An 18678-nucleotide genomic window follows, 5' to 3' on the forward strand; every position below is an offset into this window, starting at 1 on the left:
TTATGTTAGTGTGTGTATGCTGTGGTGGAATACAGTATCTGATGATCCTGGCAGGTTTGGGTTAACCGGTGTTAACTCGGTCACCGCTCCGGTTCAGTGTGATCGGGGTGTGACAATGATAGTGGCAGAATAGGTCTGGATTATACCAACGTGGCTTTGGCTCGAGAATAGGCCTTGGTTGAATCATGGAAATCAATCCGGCCTTCGCTAATGTGCTAAAAACTGAACTCAGAGGTGCACCCAAATTGACGAACTACCTCTCAGGTCGACTGGGAGGAGCTATCCCTTGCTCTAGTGTGAACGGAGCTATCATTATGGACGATGTTGGTGTTGCATAAGGGAGAGCAGACATTGTGGCATTGACCCCTGAGATTTTCTTTTGTGGAGGTCTTCTGCTATTACTGGACTCAGTTGCAAACCGATCCATTTTGGGGAGTTCCTCTTAGAAGATGGCATCCTCGACCTGTTGTGCCACTACTATCAAACCATCAAAGTTGAGGATGGGGAGAGCAAACAAAAACTTTCAGTATGGGTCTCGCAATCCTCTCACTATCATTCTCACTTGCTTTCTCTCATTTGGCCTATCCCACATCTGAGCCGCTTTGTCATGAAACCTTTTCAAATAGCTAGTGAACCCTTCACCTGCTGCTTGCTTTGTTGTTTCCAACTCTCTCCTGGTCAACTCTATCTCTGCATTATAGGAGTATTGGAGAGTAAATGCCTTCATCATATCGTCCCAAGTGTGGGTTGAGGAAGAATCTAAGGCCATTAGCCAATGGTGAGCAACACCAGTCAGTGAAAATTGGAAGGCCTTCCCCAGTTGCTCATCCGTGAGTACGGGGATCACCCCTACCATCAAACTTTTCAGAGGTCCATTTAAATTTTTCTGGAAACCTAACATGAGGAGAGAAACACAACCCTATTGTATCAATGATTTGATCTTCAACACCTTTAAGGTTCCTGATCAAGTGTTCAAGGCGACTAACTTTATCCTTCAACTCTTGGTTCTCAAGACTTTCAGACTTTCCTATAGCAGGGCTATTTTCAATCACAACATCATCTTCAACACCTAACACATTGGGGTGAGGAACAACCCTAGGACTATGGAGACTACTCTGTTGGTCCTAAACTTCTACCGATCAAGCAACCCCAGCCTGAGCTTGCATCATCGCAGTTAAATTTGCTAACATCTCCTCAATCTTAGTGACACGGGCCTCCATGGGGTTGAGATTTACTGGTGAAATGTTATCTTGACTCATGGTATTCGTACCCTCTGGAGAAATGGGAAACACTTCTAATGAGGGTTCTGGTGAAAGCCTCTAATTGAATTAGGATCTCTAACCCACAAGGGTAGGGAATGGCCTTCCTGACTAGAAATTGTGCCTCAATTGGGTAGAATATGATGAGAAAGTGAAACTTCGGATTACACTCCTTATTGGTACTAGAAAATGGACAAAAGAAAGGATGAGATGGTAACAAGTACATTCTCCTACTTGAGCATAATTAGGGTCAAAACATGCACAAACAAGGACAACTATGCCAAACATGGGTTAGGTCAATTGAGAGTGGTATCAACTTAGTGGTAAACTGAAAGGAAGTGCCCCTAAGTTGAAGAGACTCTCAATTGATAGATCAAATAAGGTGGTTCATGTAAGAACTTCCATGTAGGTGGATCTACATCGAATCAATCACCGAAAATCATGGTGGACGAATTTAGGTCCACCATTAACATCAAGATAGCATGTGTGAAACCTTTACCAAGTTGAGACCTATATCACATCGGACTAGTGGTGTTAGCATATAGCCATGGTACCAATCATACGGTGCAGTTATAAGAATCAACAACTGGTGTAGTTATAAACACTAGCACCTTTAATGTTAATGATAAATCCAATCCTTCCATTGGTGAATGGTAGATTGAGATGGGTAAAAATGACTACAAGGGGTTCACACATGAACCACAAACGATAGTACATTAGTTGTGTTGATCCTAGTTATTGGTTTTATGTCCAAGTATATGATGCATGTTGGCTAGGTTTAGGACCAGCAAGGCTACCTTGACAAGACCTATATACCTATCACCCATATACATGGAATGAATCAAAGGCACGTGGTCCCTTTGATATACCAATAGGGGAATAGCTCGAGCAAATCGATCTCAGAGTGTTGACCAATAGCGTCTCTTTGGGCACACCTAAATGTGTGTGATCTCCCTCAAGCACGTAAGGTAACAGCCTCGCCGATAAGTTCTGTATTCTAAGCCCAAATGGCACGGTATCAAGGGGTGTGATGTAACTGGGGGTGGCCCAAACATATGTGAGGAACCCTGGTAGCTACACCACGGGGGTGAATAAGGGTGAGGCATGCTGTGCTCAATGCAAGAAGTGTATGCAAGTGATGAAAAGTGAAAAATAACATGTCAATATACAAATAATAAGGTAAAAACAAAGCTATACAAACAATGGTCAATCAAGAGTTTGACATCCCCAGTGGAGTCGCCACTATAGGTATCATGGACCTCCGCCGGGTCGTGATAGGGCACGTAGCGCATGTACACACGCTAGGGTTTGACTCTAATGAGATGAGATAGTATCCCCTGGTCATCAAATGCCAAGGGGGGGATACACATTATGGGTAAAAGGGAGTCGCCACCTAGAAAGGGTCTAGGACCCATAAATGTCTCCCCCAATCAAGGGAGAGAGACTAATGACTCTGATGGATAAGACTAATTTGCACAAAGATTCTGGACAAGTGTCAAGTGACAGACTGGAAAGGTGTTAAGCACCCAGTCTGCCCGGCCCTAAGGCCGGTCTCTTTTTGTTTGACCAAAGTTTATTTGTACCCTACTAATTAGTCCTAAATCTAGGTCACTGAAAACCCTAAACTAGGTGTCTAAGCATGACATGTGAAAACCCTACGCCAAGTGTCTAAATTATGCTAGCTAGGTTATGATGCAAATAATGAAATGATTACGCTAATTAAAAATTAAAAACCCTAAATGATTTAATCAATGAATTATGAGTCTTAGATTAAGCTAATTAAATAAGCCTAAACCTAGGATTAGTTTAGCAACTTATGAAACCCTAAATTAAACTACTTCGATTAATTGAGCTTGACCTAGATGGATGATCAATGAATTTGTGAGATCCTAAATTGAATTAATTAAAATGGCTAATCTCAATCCCTAGTAATTTGTGAAATAAATTATTACAATCCTACTTAATCTAATTGGTAAAAAGATTTATAAATTAAATGAGATCTAATTGGTTTATAAAAGTGAAATGGATTAATTACATTAAATGAATGCATTTTTACTAATCTACCTAATCTAGTATAGGAGGATTAAACTAAACCTAAGGTTTAATTAAATTAATTATAAAACCTAATTGGACTAATTATGTTTACCTTGAGCTAATCCTAAGATGAGTTAAACATTTTTCAGAACCCTAGTTAAGCTAATGAGAAGAGAATCTTTTAACTAATTAATCTAGTTAATTATCCTACATTAAATAACTAATTAGTTGACTGATTAAAATAAACAAACCACTAGAGAGAAAAAGATTGGTAATTACACAAGTTTAATAAATTGAATTGAATGAAGAAATCAAATGCAGTGATTTAAAAAGCTAAATTGACAAACCACAATTAAATAAACAACAGTTGAAATGACTAATTATGTTAACTACGTTACTTTAATCAATCTAGATTAGTACTACATTAATACGAGTGAGGTTTGAAGTACAAGAAATAGGAGATAGTAGGAAAACCTAAATCCCCAATACGCACCTAATACTATGAGCCGGTTTGAGGGGCCAGCCATGCCCTTGCTAACATGTGCCCTAGACTACGTCCCATACTTTATTAAAAGGGAAATAACAGAAAATCATTTGATTTTAAAGTTTAAAATTAGGGGAATCCCAACCCTAAATTTTAGGGTTGGATACATTACAGACCTGAAATCAAACCAAAATAGATAAAATAAAAATAAAGAACGAAAGGAGGGGAAGACTCCACATAGAAAATAGAAATGAAATAATAGGTTGTGGGTATTACAAATATGGACTATCTAATCAGAAAATTAAATAAATAACAAAAAACAAGAAAATAAAATAGGAAGAAGAAGAGAAGACGATGGGCTAGAGATGGATTTTGGCAAAGGGAAGAAGATGGGAGCTGTAGTGGTTCAGATTTCAGTTATGGAAAAAGGTAAGTGGGAAGATGTAGGGGATGATTTCAGTTATGGAGAAAGGAGGGAGAGAAGAGGAGAGGATGAAGGAGAAGATGAGAAGAAGAAGAGAAAGAAGTTGCAGGTTTATGGATTCAGTAGCAAGGAACAGAAGAGAAGGAGAAGATGAGAAGAAGAAGAAGAAGAGAAAGAAGTTGCAGGTTTATGGATTCAGCAGCAAGGAACAGAAGAGAAGGAGAAAATGAGAAGAAGAAGAAGAAGAGAAGAAGTTGTAGGTTTATGGATTCAGCAGCAAGGAACAGAAGAGAAGGAAAAAATGAGAAGAAGAAGAAGAAGAAGAAGAAGAAGAAGAGAAAGAAGTTGTAGATTTATGGATTCAGCAGCAAGGAACAGAAGAGAAGGAGAAAATGGGAAGAAGAAGAAGAAGAAGAAGAAGAAGAAGAAGAAGAGAATGAAGTTGCAGGTTTGGAAGAAGAAGTGGGAGGTAGATGAATGGTGGCTGCTGGAAGGGATGGAATAAGTTACAAGAGAGGAGTAAGGTTCAGAGGGCTTCAATAGAAAGAAAAAGGAGGAGAAGATGGGTTCAGGTTCGGTTAAGGAAAAAAAGAAAGGAAGGAGAAGGGGGTGGAGAGGATTCGGCCATGGTAAAAGAGAAAAGAAGAGAATAAGAAGAAAAAGAAGAAAAAGAAGGAAAGGGTTGTAGGTTTGGAAGAAGAAGTGGGAGGTGGCAGCCATGGAGAAGGGAAGGAGAAGAAGAGGAGGGAGGCAGCTGATTTTCTGCTATAGGGAAAAGAAGGAAGAAGAGATGGGAGAAGAGATAAAGAAAAGGGAGAAAGGATTATGGTTCTTGGATCCTAATCCAAGGGCCGAGATCTAAAGGATAAAACAATTAACAATTAAGTAGAATCATAAAGCCAAATGTAAATTAAGAATCAATTGAGATTAAAACAAACCAAAAAAAATAATAATAATTCAGTCTGAATGAACCTAATTACATCTAATTGAACCGGATAAAACTAAAATGAAATTAATTAAACCAATTGAACAAAAATCATATTTAATTGAACCAAAAGACCTAAATACACCTAATTGAATCGGGTTACATCTAATAAACCATATTAAACCAAATTGAAACTAATTAAACCTAATTAATCTAAATGAACCAATCATTAATAAATTAGAACCTAATCTATTAAATTAGATAAACTAGTTCAAAATTGCAATTAGGAGAAGAAAAATACCTTAAACCCAGCTTTAATCAAGAAACAAGGGGAGATAATCCTTGTGCTTCAAGCCTCAAATCGAACCGAACCGGACTAGATCTCCCGGCTCAAGGAAGGATTATTGTGTTAAACTTTTAGACTTGGAGAATATTTGATTTTAGAGGGAAGAAGTTAGCCAAAACCTTGATGGGGCCATCCTCTCTCCAAAATTCTCAATTTTTTTCTCCTCCTTTTGGAAGAGATGAAGGGCTATACTTATAGCCTTGGGACTTGAGACAATTCTCTCTTATTTCCGATGTGGAACTAAAAAACTAGAGAGAATTGTCCAAAAAGGCTTGCTTTTAGATAAAGGGGTTTGGGCACCATTTGGCATTCCTTGGTTGCTCGGAATGGAATCTGATACCGAACTTTGGAGTCAACTTCTGGGGGTCATATCTTTCAAACCGTTAGTCAGAATTTGACATGTAATATGTCGTTAGAAAGCTCATTCCGAGCACTATCCAATGATGTGAGACACGATTGTGGTCTCGATCAGGAACCTTTACAAAAATATGCATAAAGTAGGGACCCAGATTAGATAATGAAAGAGAGAATCGGACGTCGATTCGTATAGTTCTCACATCAAAGTGTAATGTCCGACTGGAGGGGACAAACGAAAATAATCCATAATATCAAATTCTAATTTTTGAAAACATTTTCTTCTGAAAGTTTATAGGAGAAAAATGGTCATTTTCTACTTTAAGCTTGAAAATTCTCCAAGTCTAAAATGTCTAACATGTAATTCTTCATATTGTCATCATTGCCGGGGGGTGACAAAATTCGGTGTCTACACTCTTACTTGTGCAAGTTGGGTTTCAAGAAAGGCTTAGTGGACAATAATGTTTATATCAGAACTGAAGAAACTAGACATTGTGGTGGTTGTGTATATAGATGACATCATCTTTGGGATCACAAAGATGAGTTATGTAGAGACTTTGCAATGAGGATGCAAAATGAGTTTGAGATATCCATGTAAGGTGAACTGTAATTCTTTTTGGGTTTACAAATCAGTTAGAAGAAGGAAGGTATCTTCATATCTCATTCTAAGTAAGTGAAGGAGATGTTGAAAAGATTCACCATGGATGATTGCAAGCCGGTCAATACACTTATGATGATTGGGTGTTAGTTGAGCAAGGAAGATGACTCTCCATCAGTTGACCATAGCTTGTACAGGCGAATGATTAGTAGCCTATTATATCTGATAGCTAGTAGGCCTGACATCTTACAAGTTGTGTGCATGATAGCCAGATTTCAAGCCAGACCAAAGGAGACACACGTCGCAGTAGTGAAGAGAATTTTTAGATATCTGAAGGGGACCAGTGAGTTTCAGTTATGATATCCGAAGGTCAATATCTTTAGTTTGCTAGATTTTTTCGATGTAGAATGGGTTGGATGTGTGGATAATAGAAAGATCACTAGTGGTGGTACATTCTATTTGTGGAGCAGCTTGGTGGCTTGGCACAACAAGAAACAAGAGCCAACTTCTCTTTCAACTATGGAGGCAAAGTACATTGTAGCTACATCTTGTTGTACACAAGTGATATAGATGAAGCAAATATTGAAGGATCTGAGTATTGAGATTGAGCAGGCAGTGCCATTGTATTGTGACAATACAAGTTCCATCAACATCTCCAAGAACCTAGTGATGCATTCTAGAACGAAGCACTTTGCCATCCGGTATCATTTCTTGAGAGACAAGGTGATGGAAGGTGAAGTAAAGATGGAGTTTGTTCCCACAGAAAAGCAAGTGGCTGATATCTTTACTAAACCACTTCCCAAAGATCAGTTTGAGTTCCTCAGACAGAAACTGGGAGTGGTGGTTCTTCCCAAGCACTAGGGGCATTAGGAGAGGGGGAGCAAGTTGCTTGATATTGCTACCCCCATATTGGACTCAGGGAGATTCTATCGGTTCCACCCTTTGCACTTGTTGACAAAGGGGGAGAGAGTTACTCATTGAAGTTTTGGAGTGTATTGGTGATGATGTGGTTGCCAACAACTCTAAAGGGGGAGATTGTTGTTTCATGGTTGTCCTTGTTGGTAATCTGACCATATGACAATGATGATGCTGAAAGTGATGACATGGCAGCATTCAGTGTCACCAATGAGATAACATAGCAAAATTGTGTGCATAGAGTGGTTTGATTCATTCACGGTAGGTGGTGCGGGTTTCTAGGTCAAATCTAACAAAATTGGCCTATTAACATTTAGGGGCATTTTTGGCAGTTAAAATGATATTTTTGGAAGATCATTTCTTCATGAAAAAGATAGATTGTAATTTATCTAGTCTAATGCCTCTGATTTCATAGCGTTTTGATATCATATGAAGAAGTTATGATATTTGTGGCAATCAGGGGTAGTTTCATTGAAGATGAATTTTTTGGAAGAAATTTTCTCCGTGTAACAATACAAAAAAATCCAATCTTTCCAACGCTTCTGATTTCGTCACATTTTGATTTCGTATAAGGAAGATGCGCCATTGAAAAGTCTTAGGGGTATTTTGGTCTTGTACATGGTTGAGTCAGATGATAGTGTCTTTTGGAAAGTTGTAGAACGTTGAATCATGGTTCCTTCACAATTCGTTTTGTCTCGATAAAAAATTGTATGAAAAAGTTACATGCATTTCCATGAAGCCAGTTTGAAATTCCAAACCGAAAAATCACAGTTTGCTCTCGGTGTAGGGAGGATTTTTCAGAATTTATTTTTAAAATTTTAAGGGATTTTGTGTAATTTCAATATCTTGTAGGTCTGAACTATTAAGGTGTTTTTGGCATTGAAGTTTATGGGTGCAGGGGCTTAGATACTATTAAGAAGAATCAGTTGATCCTTCATCAATGGCTCACATTGCGCCATGTAGGCACAATTCTAATCCAAGGGAGCACTTGGATTTGTGCTGATAAGGTCATGAAATATTCCATCGCATGCCCTTCTATTGGATTGGTGCATTTAAGATGATGCTCTGGTGCTACACTTGATCACGGGGTGTTGTGGTGTTTCGCGCGTGTGTAGAAGATATTATGAAGATTCTGATCTTAAAGATCTCATGATATCTGATCAAAGTCAATCTTGACGGATTCAGATCCAATGGTTGAGTGGGAGACAAGCTCCCTTAAGATCCAAAAAAATGAGCCAATAAAAATCGACAACAAAAAGAAATAACTGACCGCTTACATCAGCATGACATCATCAATTGACATCTTTATTCTAATCTTATGGCTGAGATTTATTAGCCGTTTGAATCATCCAATGGCTCGGATTAAAATATTCTTCTTGTATGAGATCGACGGTCCAGATTGCACCATCATTGTGTGCACTGCCAGCGTACTCTACACCAACCACCGAAGATTCCATTTTGAGCTTTCTGGTTAGCCCAAATTCAAAGGGCCATATCTCCCTCATCCCAACTCCGATTTGGGTGATTCAAGTTGGATATTCTTCACCATTTTGAGCTCTACACACCAAAGGGAAGAGATCAGGTAGAACGGTCACAGAGGTTGTTGAAAAAATGAGTTGAATCTCATGGAAGGCTTAGGGTTTAAAGAAAAAACTCCCATCCTCTTGCACTTGATCCATAGCCTCCATTAAAGGTCTAGGAAGATGCTAGAAACCATGGCAATAAGCTCTATTGGTTGTTGCTAAGAGAAAGAAAAGGAAAAGAGAAGAGAAGAGAAGAAGAGGGAAATAGAGAAGAAGTTTTCCCCTCTCTTTGTGTGTGTCTTGAATGCCTCTAAAGAAAGATTTTCTCAAACCCAATTAATGGAGTTTGATGGTTCGTGTTGAGAATATTATAGTCTTCATTAAAGCTTTATTTATAAGGAAGAGTAAAAGAGGAGAAGTAAAGAGAGAGAGAGAGAGAGAGAGAGAGAGAGAGGAGTGTGTGTGTGTGTGAGTGTGAATGCCATTGTTGCTCCATTGAAAGTAAAGACAAGGAGAAAAGAAAGAAAGAAGAAGAAGAACTAGAATTTGATTCTTGTGAGTTGCTTCAAGATATCCAAGTACTAACCAGGGTTTGAAGTATTGGCGGCACCGAGACAACGTGGTTGTGATCCGCATTAAGTGGAGATCGACATCATTGCATCTCCAGCGGTTACTCCTTGCCAAGGTAACCTTACTTTTATCAAATTTCTATTATTATAAATCATTGTAGGCAAGATGTTCGATAAAATGCCTAAGTGATAGTTGTAGTCTATTTGGGAAAATTCGCTTGTATGAGTGCTTCACTATAGGGCATTGTTATAAGCCCAATTTTATTTTTGACTGGTGTTCAGTGGGTGTTGGACATAGGGGCTTTGTGTTCCTTGGTAGTTACTACTACCTAAACATATTTTCTTTGGGTGTGGCCTCTCAGATCATTCTGAAAAAATTGGGGTGAAGACCTAGCCATTGTATATTATTGGTGGAAACTTGAAATGTGTTCCCTTAGATGTGGGTGCAGTCACAATTAGTATTGAGTAAATGCTGAGCCCTATAGTGGGCATTACTCTGTTCATGTAGACAACTGGCCAAAGCACGTATTTCTTGTGTTGTGGATGTGTATGCTCGTATTTGTATTATGGATTGGAGTGCTTGACTACAGGATGAGTGTGTATATCTAGTAGACCTGGCCACTTGGTGGAGCAGTGTGGATGTGTATACGACTGTGTATGTATGAGACAGTGATTACAGTGTGAGATTTATAAGACAGCTCTGGGCAGCAATACAAGTTATGTGAGTAAGTTTTGTGTAGCAGTAAGAATTGTCAGTAGTATACGTAGTAGCTCTGGGCAACATCAGTAGATTTTATATATATTTATTGATGTGCAAATAGTGATTGCTACATCAGGGGTACAGTTGAAAAATAAAAAAGCATTTGGCATACTGATTCACCCCCTCTCAGTGTCAATCAGGACCCAACAATTTCTATGATACCATAGGAAGTAGCATGTTACAATAAAAGTATAAAAAATAGAAGATAGTTCATTCAAACCCAGATTATAGGAGTTTAAATATACATAATTAAACTAGAAACCGAATTATAGGGAAGATTATTTAAACGTAATCCCATCGGACTAGCTACCCAAAATCCATTGTGAGAAACTACAAGAGAAGAAAATATGAAATGGATTTTCCAGCTCAATATGACATAGACCACATGTAGTGTCTATATCCAACCATTTTCACAGAGCGCTCTTGGAAGGGTCAGTCTCCAAGAGAAAAGCTTAAATTTTGGGTGGAGTCTGAGTTCCCAAAAGAAAAGCCACCATTTAGAGTAGGGAGATGAAAATACACACATGTTATAGCAACCATTGTGATTAGTGATAGACTGATTGAAGAGATATTCAGCAGCAATCTTGGTTGTGAGACATCCCTTCTTGGATAGATGACAAAACCAATTATCATTTTCATTTGAAATCGGGATGGACATGATCCAATTAATAACATGAATAGGTAAGGCAGCGAGTAAGAGGCCAAAATTCCACTGAAAGTTGATTGTAAAATTATTAATCATATACAAAGTTGTGGTAGAGGAAAAGGAAGGAGCATATGCATTAATGAAACAAACATTTGATGAAAAAATCCATGGATCATACCAAAAGTAAGTAGATTCCCCATTACCAATTTTTCGAACATTCAAGCATTTGAGAGTAGGGAGTATACTTACAATCGGATTCCACCATGAGGACCCTTTGGATTTCAGAGTGCGGGGGTCAAACACTGCCTATTATGAAAATATTTGGCCCTCAACACCTGGGACCACAAAATACTGGAATTGGTCAGCATTCGCCATCCTAACTTAAGAAGTGCCTTATTTTGGGTGATTGCGTTCCATAGGCCAAGCCCACCAAAAGATTTTGGGCGACAGATTTTGTTCCAACTAATGAGATGAGTTGTTCGATGTGATTCAGAGTCTCCATTCCAAAAGTGGAGACAAATAGAGTCATGCTTCTTGTATACATTCTTTGGAATGGAAAAACAGGACATTAGGTATGAAGGCATCGAAGCAAGCGCAGATTGGATGAGAACCTGTCGGCCAACATAGGATAGAGAGGAAGCTTTCCAAGTGGCCAATTTGTTCTTCGTACGATGGATGAAAGAAGAAAATTTTCGACTCTTGGATCGAAAGTAAAAAAAGTTAATCCCAAGGTAAATAGCATCAGAATACATTTTAGGAATACCTAAGACTTTACCTAGAGCAGTTCTTCTCTCTTTTAAAATATTAGCACTAAAAGCCAAGCAACTTTTATTTAAATTAATGGAAAGCCCAGAAAGATCAGAAAATGGATCAATAAATACATTTAACAGTAGAAAGGTCTTCATGGCTTGGTCGATAGAAAATAAAAGTATCATCAGAAAAAAACAAATGCAAAATTTCATGAGCATACCAAGATACTTTGATAGCCTTGAAGAGATTTAAATCCCTATATGCAGCTAAAAGCCGAGAAAGGCCTTCCATGGCTACAATGAACAGGAAAGGGCTAGGAGAGCAACCCTGATGAATACCATGCGAGCTAGAGAAGAATTTGAAAGTATCTTCTTATTGAGAGAATAAAAAGATTGGTCCCCTCAATAGAGTTATGATCTAAACTTTGGTGTCATAACATGGACCATATCTCATTAGATGTGGATAATAAACTACTTTCATAAGCATAGGCTAAATTTAACAAACACAAGCCATCAATTAAATTACCATAACCAACCCTCACATTGCTTTTCAAAATCTTTAAAGTTAAACTAAAATGAAAAACAAATCCTAATGGTGTCAAATGTGACACTAATATCAAGTTCTTCTTAAATGATGGAATGTTACATGTGCTATCCAAATCCATTACAAATACTGAATGAAAAACTAATTTGAAAATTTCTACAGCTACGAGTTCAAATTGTATTTTGTTGCCTAAATAGATGCATCTTTCATTTTCCGTTTGTAGCTTTGTTTCTAGAAAGCCTTGCAAGGTATTGGGGCAATGTGACTTGTACAATCAGAATCAACCCATCGGTTATTGTTATGAGAATCATCTAATAATGATTCATAGCATACAAAAACTTTAAAAATACCTTTCTTTTCTAACCACTACTTGTATTTAGCGTAATCCTCATCCTGATGTTTTGGTTTCTTTACAGAAGAAACATTTTGGAGAAGCCTTCATGCCTTCAATATTTATAGGAAACTTCCCTTTGTCTTTCTTCAGTTTGGACTTGGATTGCCCATTATACTTAGTAGTTGTTAGATTTACACTTTCCACTTTTGAATCTCTCTTCAACTTATCTTCCTCCTCAACACATATGTGAAGTAAGTCATTGATTGACTACTCCTTCTTGTATTATAGGAGGTCTTTATGCCAGTGAACTCCTTAGAAATAGAATTCAAATGTGGTATATCAGATAGTTATCTAGAAGAACCACCTAAAGTGCCTTCAGCTGGGCCACTATGTCTATCATTTCCCAAATATAAACTCTCACTCTTTTGAAACTATCATATCTGATGGGGTTAAATTTTCTAATAAGGGTCATAGTTATGGGCTAATCTGACTTGACAAATTGCTCATCCACAATTTTAAGATAATCAACTACCTTATCAGAATCTGGGATTGAGCTGTTGATGGTCTGATTTATATGCCCTTTTATTATGGAAAGACAAACCTTATTGGCTCGCTCCCACTCTTTAAAGTGATCTCTTTCCTTTTGTGTACTTGATTTCGTATGAGGTGCTTCTCTTTAGGGATGGCAAGGTCATTGTCCATAACTATTAATGTCGTTTCGACATTTTTCCTCCATTCCTGGTAATTATCCCCAGCCAGCATGGGAAATCTTTAAAGATTATCCAGTTGGATTGCAATTAATTTAAGAGAAGTAATCAATTAAAAAACTAAATAAAACATGTTAATATTATACTAAAAGTTAATTCATGTTAATTTTTACTATCTTATGTTGATATTAGTCATTGTTAGTTACTAACAACATACAAAAGCTCATTGCAACCCGTTATTGGCTTGCTGCTACCCTTGCAATAGTTTGTCAAAATTTATACTGAAATAGTCAAAATTATGTTTTACTTAAATTGTTTCAAAATCAAACGGGAGTCCTTTACAACTTGTCATTGGAATGCAATTATAATAATAAAAGTTTGATTTGTGGTAAAACTAATGTGCATCACACTAAGTCAAAACTACACCATTGGGTGTAATGCCTAATACTTATCACAACTATCTTATCATAAATAATGTATATGTAAAACAATCTCTTCTCGTTGGGAATCATCTACATACATTAGTTGCAATATAATTATGTAATCTATGCATTTAAGGAATGCCCATCACTTTATAGAATGCAACATAAGTTACAATTTCTTAATGACATTTCTTATAATATTTACATTTAGACACCTTATGTTTTCATAAGCTTGATTCTTCATTTTACAAATAAAAAATAGAGTGCCAATAATTTATTGAATCTATTATTGTACTAGTTATGCTCTCAATCAAGGTTTATCAAGTGTTAATTAAAATGCAAAATGACTTGTCAAAATGTCAGTAACTTTAACATATTTGTTCAAGTAATGTTAACAAATAACTTCATGTGAAATAATGGTACAGCAAAAAAAAAAAAAAATTAAAAAATTAAAAAATATAAAAAGCATATGAAAATATGCATAATTAATATCTAGAAAGTATAGAAAATGCAAAATGAGGTCCAAAACATGATTTCATAAGCATAAAGTCCCAAAGATTCATATCGTTTCAGAATTAGGTTCTGAAACCAAAATTTTGGATTAAGAAGATCCAAATTGTGTAACCCTCAAAAGGACCGACCTTAGAACTTCAGGTGACAAATTACCAATCTCTAAAGGTATGAAAAAAAAAATGTACTACCATATATAAAATGTACAACACATGTTCTATATAAAAAAGAAGCTCATAACTACATGATTCACTAAAGCACCAGGCCAAAAGTGAAGTTAAAATTGGGTTCATAATAGAAGAGGGCCAAATTGGATTTAGGTCACTCAATCAAAGCAATCAGACAATTTAAATTGACTAAGTAAAACAAACGAACCAACCTAATCTAACTGAAATGAGCCAATTGGAATGCCTAGGTCGGGCTAATTCATCTGGACTGGGTTACACCAACCTGCACCCACTGATTCATGTTGACTCATTCGGGTTGGGTATGTCCATTAGGGTCGAATCATAAAATTGACCATAGTATGCCTTTAAATGAGTCACCTATACATCATTATTTGGGTCCTTTGTTTAAGGCTTCATATGGGTTGTTGGGGAAACCCAAACTAAAAACCCTTCTTAAGAACTAAAAGATATTTCATGTAAATCTCTTTCTAACCACCTATTGTCTTTACCACTAAAAAGTGGTTTTGAAACTCATGCTACTTGTAAGTGATAAAGCAATCATTTTTGCATATTTGAAATTTCAAAAGTCATACAATTTACAATTTCATTGATGAGGTGTTATGATGGGTATATAAATTTTCATCATAATTTTAAAATTAAGGGCATTAATTGTCCATCACATCACGTCATGATGACTTAACAACTTATCCAATTTCTCCACCCCATACGTTAGAGGGTTTTGGGGGAAAAAATCGTCTGCAATTCCAATCTCGTACAATTCCGTGAAATACCACCTTCAGGGGGTGACACGTGTATTGATACCAATTCAATGGTCCAAATCTGATTTAAATGCCTCTTCACTGATTTAATGTTTTTTTAGTTGTACCAGATCTGGACCATTGTATTGGTATCAATACACGTGTCACCGCCTGAAGGTGGTATTGCACGGAATTGTACGAGATCGGAATTGCAGACGATTTCAACCCGGGTTTTGGAGTTTCTTTTTTTAATAACCATAGGCAACTTTATCTCTATAGAGAGAATCAATGGGATATTCATTTTCTTCTCTCCCCTCACAACTTATCCAATTCCAACTAAAGTAGAAAGGAAAAGGGCAACTGCGCATATGGCTGGCCAACAGGCTATCATGGCTGTTACCTGGAGGGGCAACGACCCCATCGGCTAAGAGGTCACCATCAACCGCCGGATATTTAACCAATGTTGGATTCCGATCAAAATTTTGATAGAAAACCCAAAAAGAAAAATTTTAAAATTTAAATCAATCCTTTAAATTACTCAATCCCGATTATAATCTAAATCTAGATGCAGAGAAAACTTGCTCTAATACCATAATATAAGAATATGGAAAGAATTTAATGACCAAAATTGAATAAGAAAATTAAATTAATATTTTGGTCTACCTCCTCTTGGACCGTAGTAGCTTGCCATTACTAGATAACGGTGAGAATCTTTTTATAGCTTTATGCCATCTCTTTGAGAATTTGGTGAGAGCAATAATGTCTCCTTATAAGGCCACATCAACCAATATGTTAATACTTGACACTGTTCAATGGATGATTGACATTTTATGGAAGGATTAGGGACCTTGTGGCAATGGTGTTTTAGTAAATAAAAACGGAGTGTATTGACTTAGTTTACCGCATAGTCAAGGTTTTGGCCTAAATATTTAAAAGATTAAAATCAAATGATTATTTGTAATGGGAAAATGTTTTCTGTGGAGGGAGTGTGGCCTTGTGCCAAGACACATGGGGGTAAAATGACCAGCCTGCCTCCCATGAAAAGGAAAATGACATTTATGTGGATGCTTCCTCTTGTACACTTCCATTGGCCCTGCACACTTGTAGGAACTGCACTCCCCCTACAGAAAACACTTCCCCATCTGTAATTTTCTTTAAAATGTATAAAATGCCTTCACACTACTTTTACTTTGGAGCCTCTCTCTTAGGTTCAAGATCTAATGACATGAAAATTGTCTTTCTAAGCTTTTAGATCATGTTCACAAGAGATGGCCTAAACTCTCGAAATATTCTCATTAACCAGCCAGTATCAGATGTGGAGCGACGAAGGAGTCTGGTGATGACTTGCGACTTGATTATCGTTTTGTAAGGGCTGTTTGGTTCAGAAGTGCTTTAATGTATAAACACCCATAAGATCAAAGTCCAAAATTTTCAGTGTGGTTGGGGAGTTGAGACTTTCTGTTCTGCCAAGATAAGAGGATAGTTCGTGATTCCCTTTCTCATGCTTCATTTCTGTGCTGGTACCTTTGGTGTGCTAGAAATGATCTAGCATTTAAAAGCAAGAGTTGGTCACCACATGAAGTGATTTCTATTAGCCACTTCAGCTCGACTAAAGACTGTTCCTCCATCCAAGCTAAGTGATACTGCAACAAAAATGTCTTTAAGAGTCCCCCTTCATCTGGTTTCGTGAAAGTTAATTGTGCTGTAGTGCTTTCTCGTGGAGATTCAAAGGACGGACTTCGATATATTTTTACAGATCACAGAGGTTGGCAGTAGAAGGCCATCTCTCTATATGTTTGTCTTGGTCCAACAATCCAAAGAGATGCTCTTACTATTTGACATGCTCTATCACAGGCCATTAAAGTTGGGTACTTCGATATACTATTACCCTTTGAATATGATCATAAAGAGGTCATTGGCTATATTTTTTATCCGAATAGCACTCAATCACTTGATATAGCAACAACTATTTCAGATGTGAAGCAATTGATTTCTTCTTTTGCATCAATAAATATTTCTCTAAAACATTGACATGCATGGGTAGCGGGAGAGTTCCTGCTACTCGTAGTAGTTTTATTCGGATTAGATTCCCAGAGGGCCATCTGTGCCCGAGTGAGAGGAGGGAGGGGACAAACAAAGAGAGAGAGAGAGAGAGAGAGAGCAGTGGAAACGGGGAGGGAGGTTTTAGAGGCAGAGATCACCTAGCCCTCCCTACATGGAGATCCATCATTCATTTTTTTGACTAAGGGTGTCAATCGGTCTGGTTTCAATTTGGTATACTTTTTTTTTTTTTTTTGGCTAACGATGGGTATCCAGGCCTTTGGTTTGACTCATACTGACCACATAACGCATGGACCAAGTTATACCGGGGTTGAATGAGAACCATTCAACTTTTACTGCAAGCAGTGAAGAGCACTAAACACCCTCATGTGAGTGGCCCAAGGTGTGCCTAGTGGGAGTCGAACTTAGGACATCCTTCAATTTGGTATACATTTTGGCAAGGTGAAATCAAAATCGCACCAAATAAGAATCAACCAATATTAGAGTTGTTTACATTTAGTCCGGTTTTACCAATTTCTATTTGGTTTTTCCTTTCTAATTTACATGAGGTTTTATAGTGCTTGTTCATCAGTGTCAATCGGTCAGGCCAGGCCAATCTTGTGACTCTTGTTTGAGCTTAACTAGGCCTGGTGGGCCTGTACCCTTGCACCGTGACCTACCTATATAAGGAATGAATTGGTCTCGACCGGTCTCGTGTCAGGCTAGGTCGAGTTCTGGGTTTTAACTAGGTTTTTCCTAGTCGGACTATAATCTGGCCTTAAAAGAGCTAATACACCAATAAAGCCTTAAATAGGCCTTAAATGATATTTAATTGTCTTGGATTTAAGAAATTTTAATATATTTTACTAGATCATCAATAATTTTAAAAAGACTTTACACTTAATTACATTCAATAATTGGTAAAAATATCATTATATACCCTATTATATCAAAAAAAAAAAAAAAAAATTCAAATTCAAAATATACATATAAACGGTCAGACCAAACGTGCCAGGTTGAGTCAGACTTGTAAACATATTGGGCCGGTTGGGCTTACTCCTTGACCTGTGTACTATCTGTTTATAAATGGGTCGGGCTTAGGCCCGAGATGTTAATAATAGGTATGGGTTAAGCTCCAACGATTCTGCTAGTTTGGGCTTGGGATTGTCACCCCTACTGTTTATGTTCGGTTTCACATTTACGACCTTTATTTCTAGAGAGGAGAGAGAGAGAGAGAGAGAGAGAGAGAGAGTTGGGCTTGGGATTGACACCCCTACTGTTTATGTTCGGTTTTACGTTTACGACCTTTATTTCTAGAGAGAGAGGAGTAACCCAGTGTACGAGGCTCCCGCTATTGCGAGGTCTAAGAGGAACAAGTTGTACACAACCTTACTTCCTGCTTCCTAGAAGAGGCTATTTTCATATTTTGAACCTGTGAACAACATGTGATTGTGCGGAGGCATCATATTCCATAAAAGAAATAAGGAATTCTGAATAATAATTCTTATTGCAGGTGTTTTGCATTTTGCTTTGTGCCTTGCTAGTTGTTTGCATGTGAATGAATTAAATTTACTTAACGTTGATAGGGTTTCTTTTTTTTTTTTTTTTTT

This window comes from Macadamia integrifolia, chromosome 13 (assembly GCF_013358625.1).
Source record: "Macadamia integrifolia cultivar HAES 741 chromosome 13, SCU_Mint_v3, whole genome shotgun sequence".
Taxonomy (NCBI): Eukaryota; Viridiplantae; Streptophyta; class Magnoliopsida; order Proteales; family Proteaceae; genus Macadamia; species Macadamia integrifolia.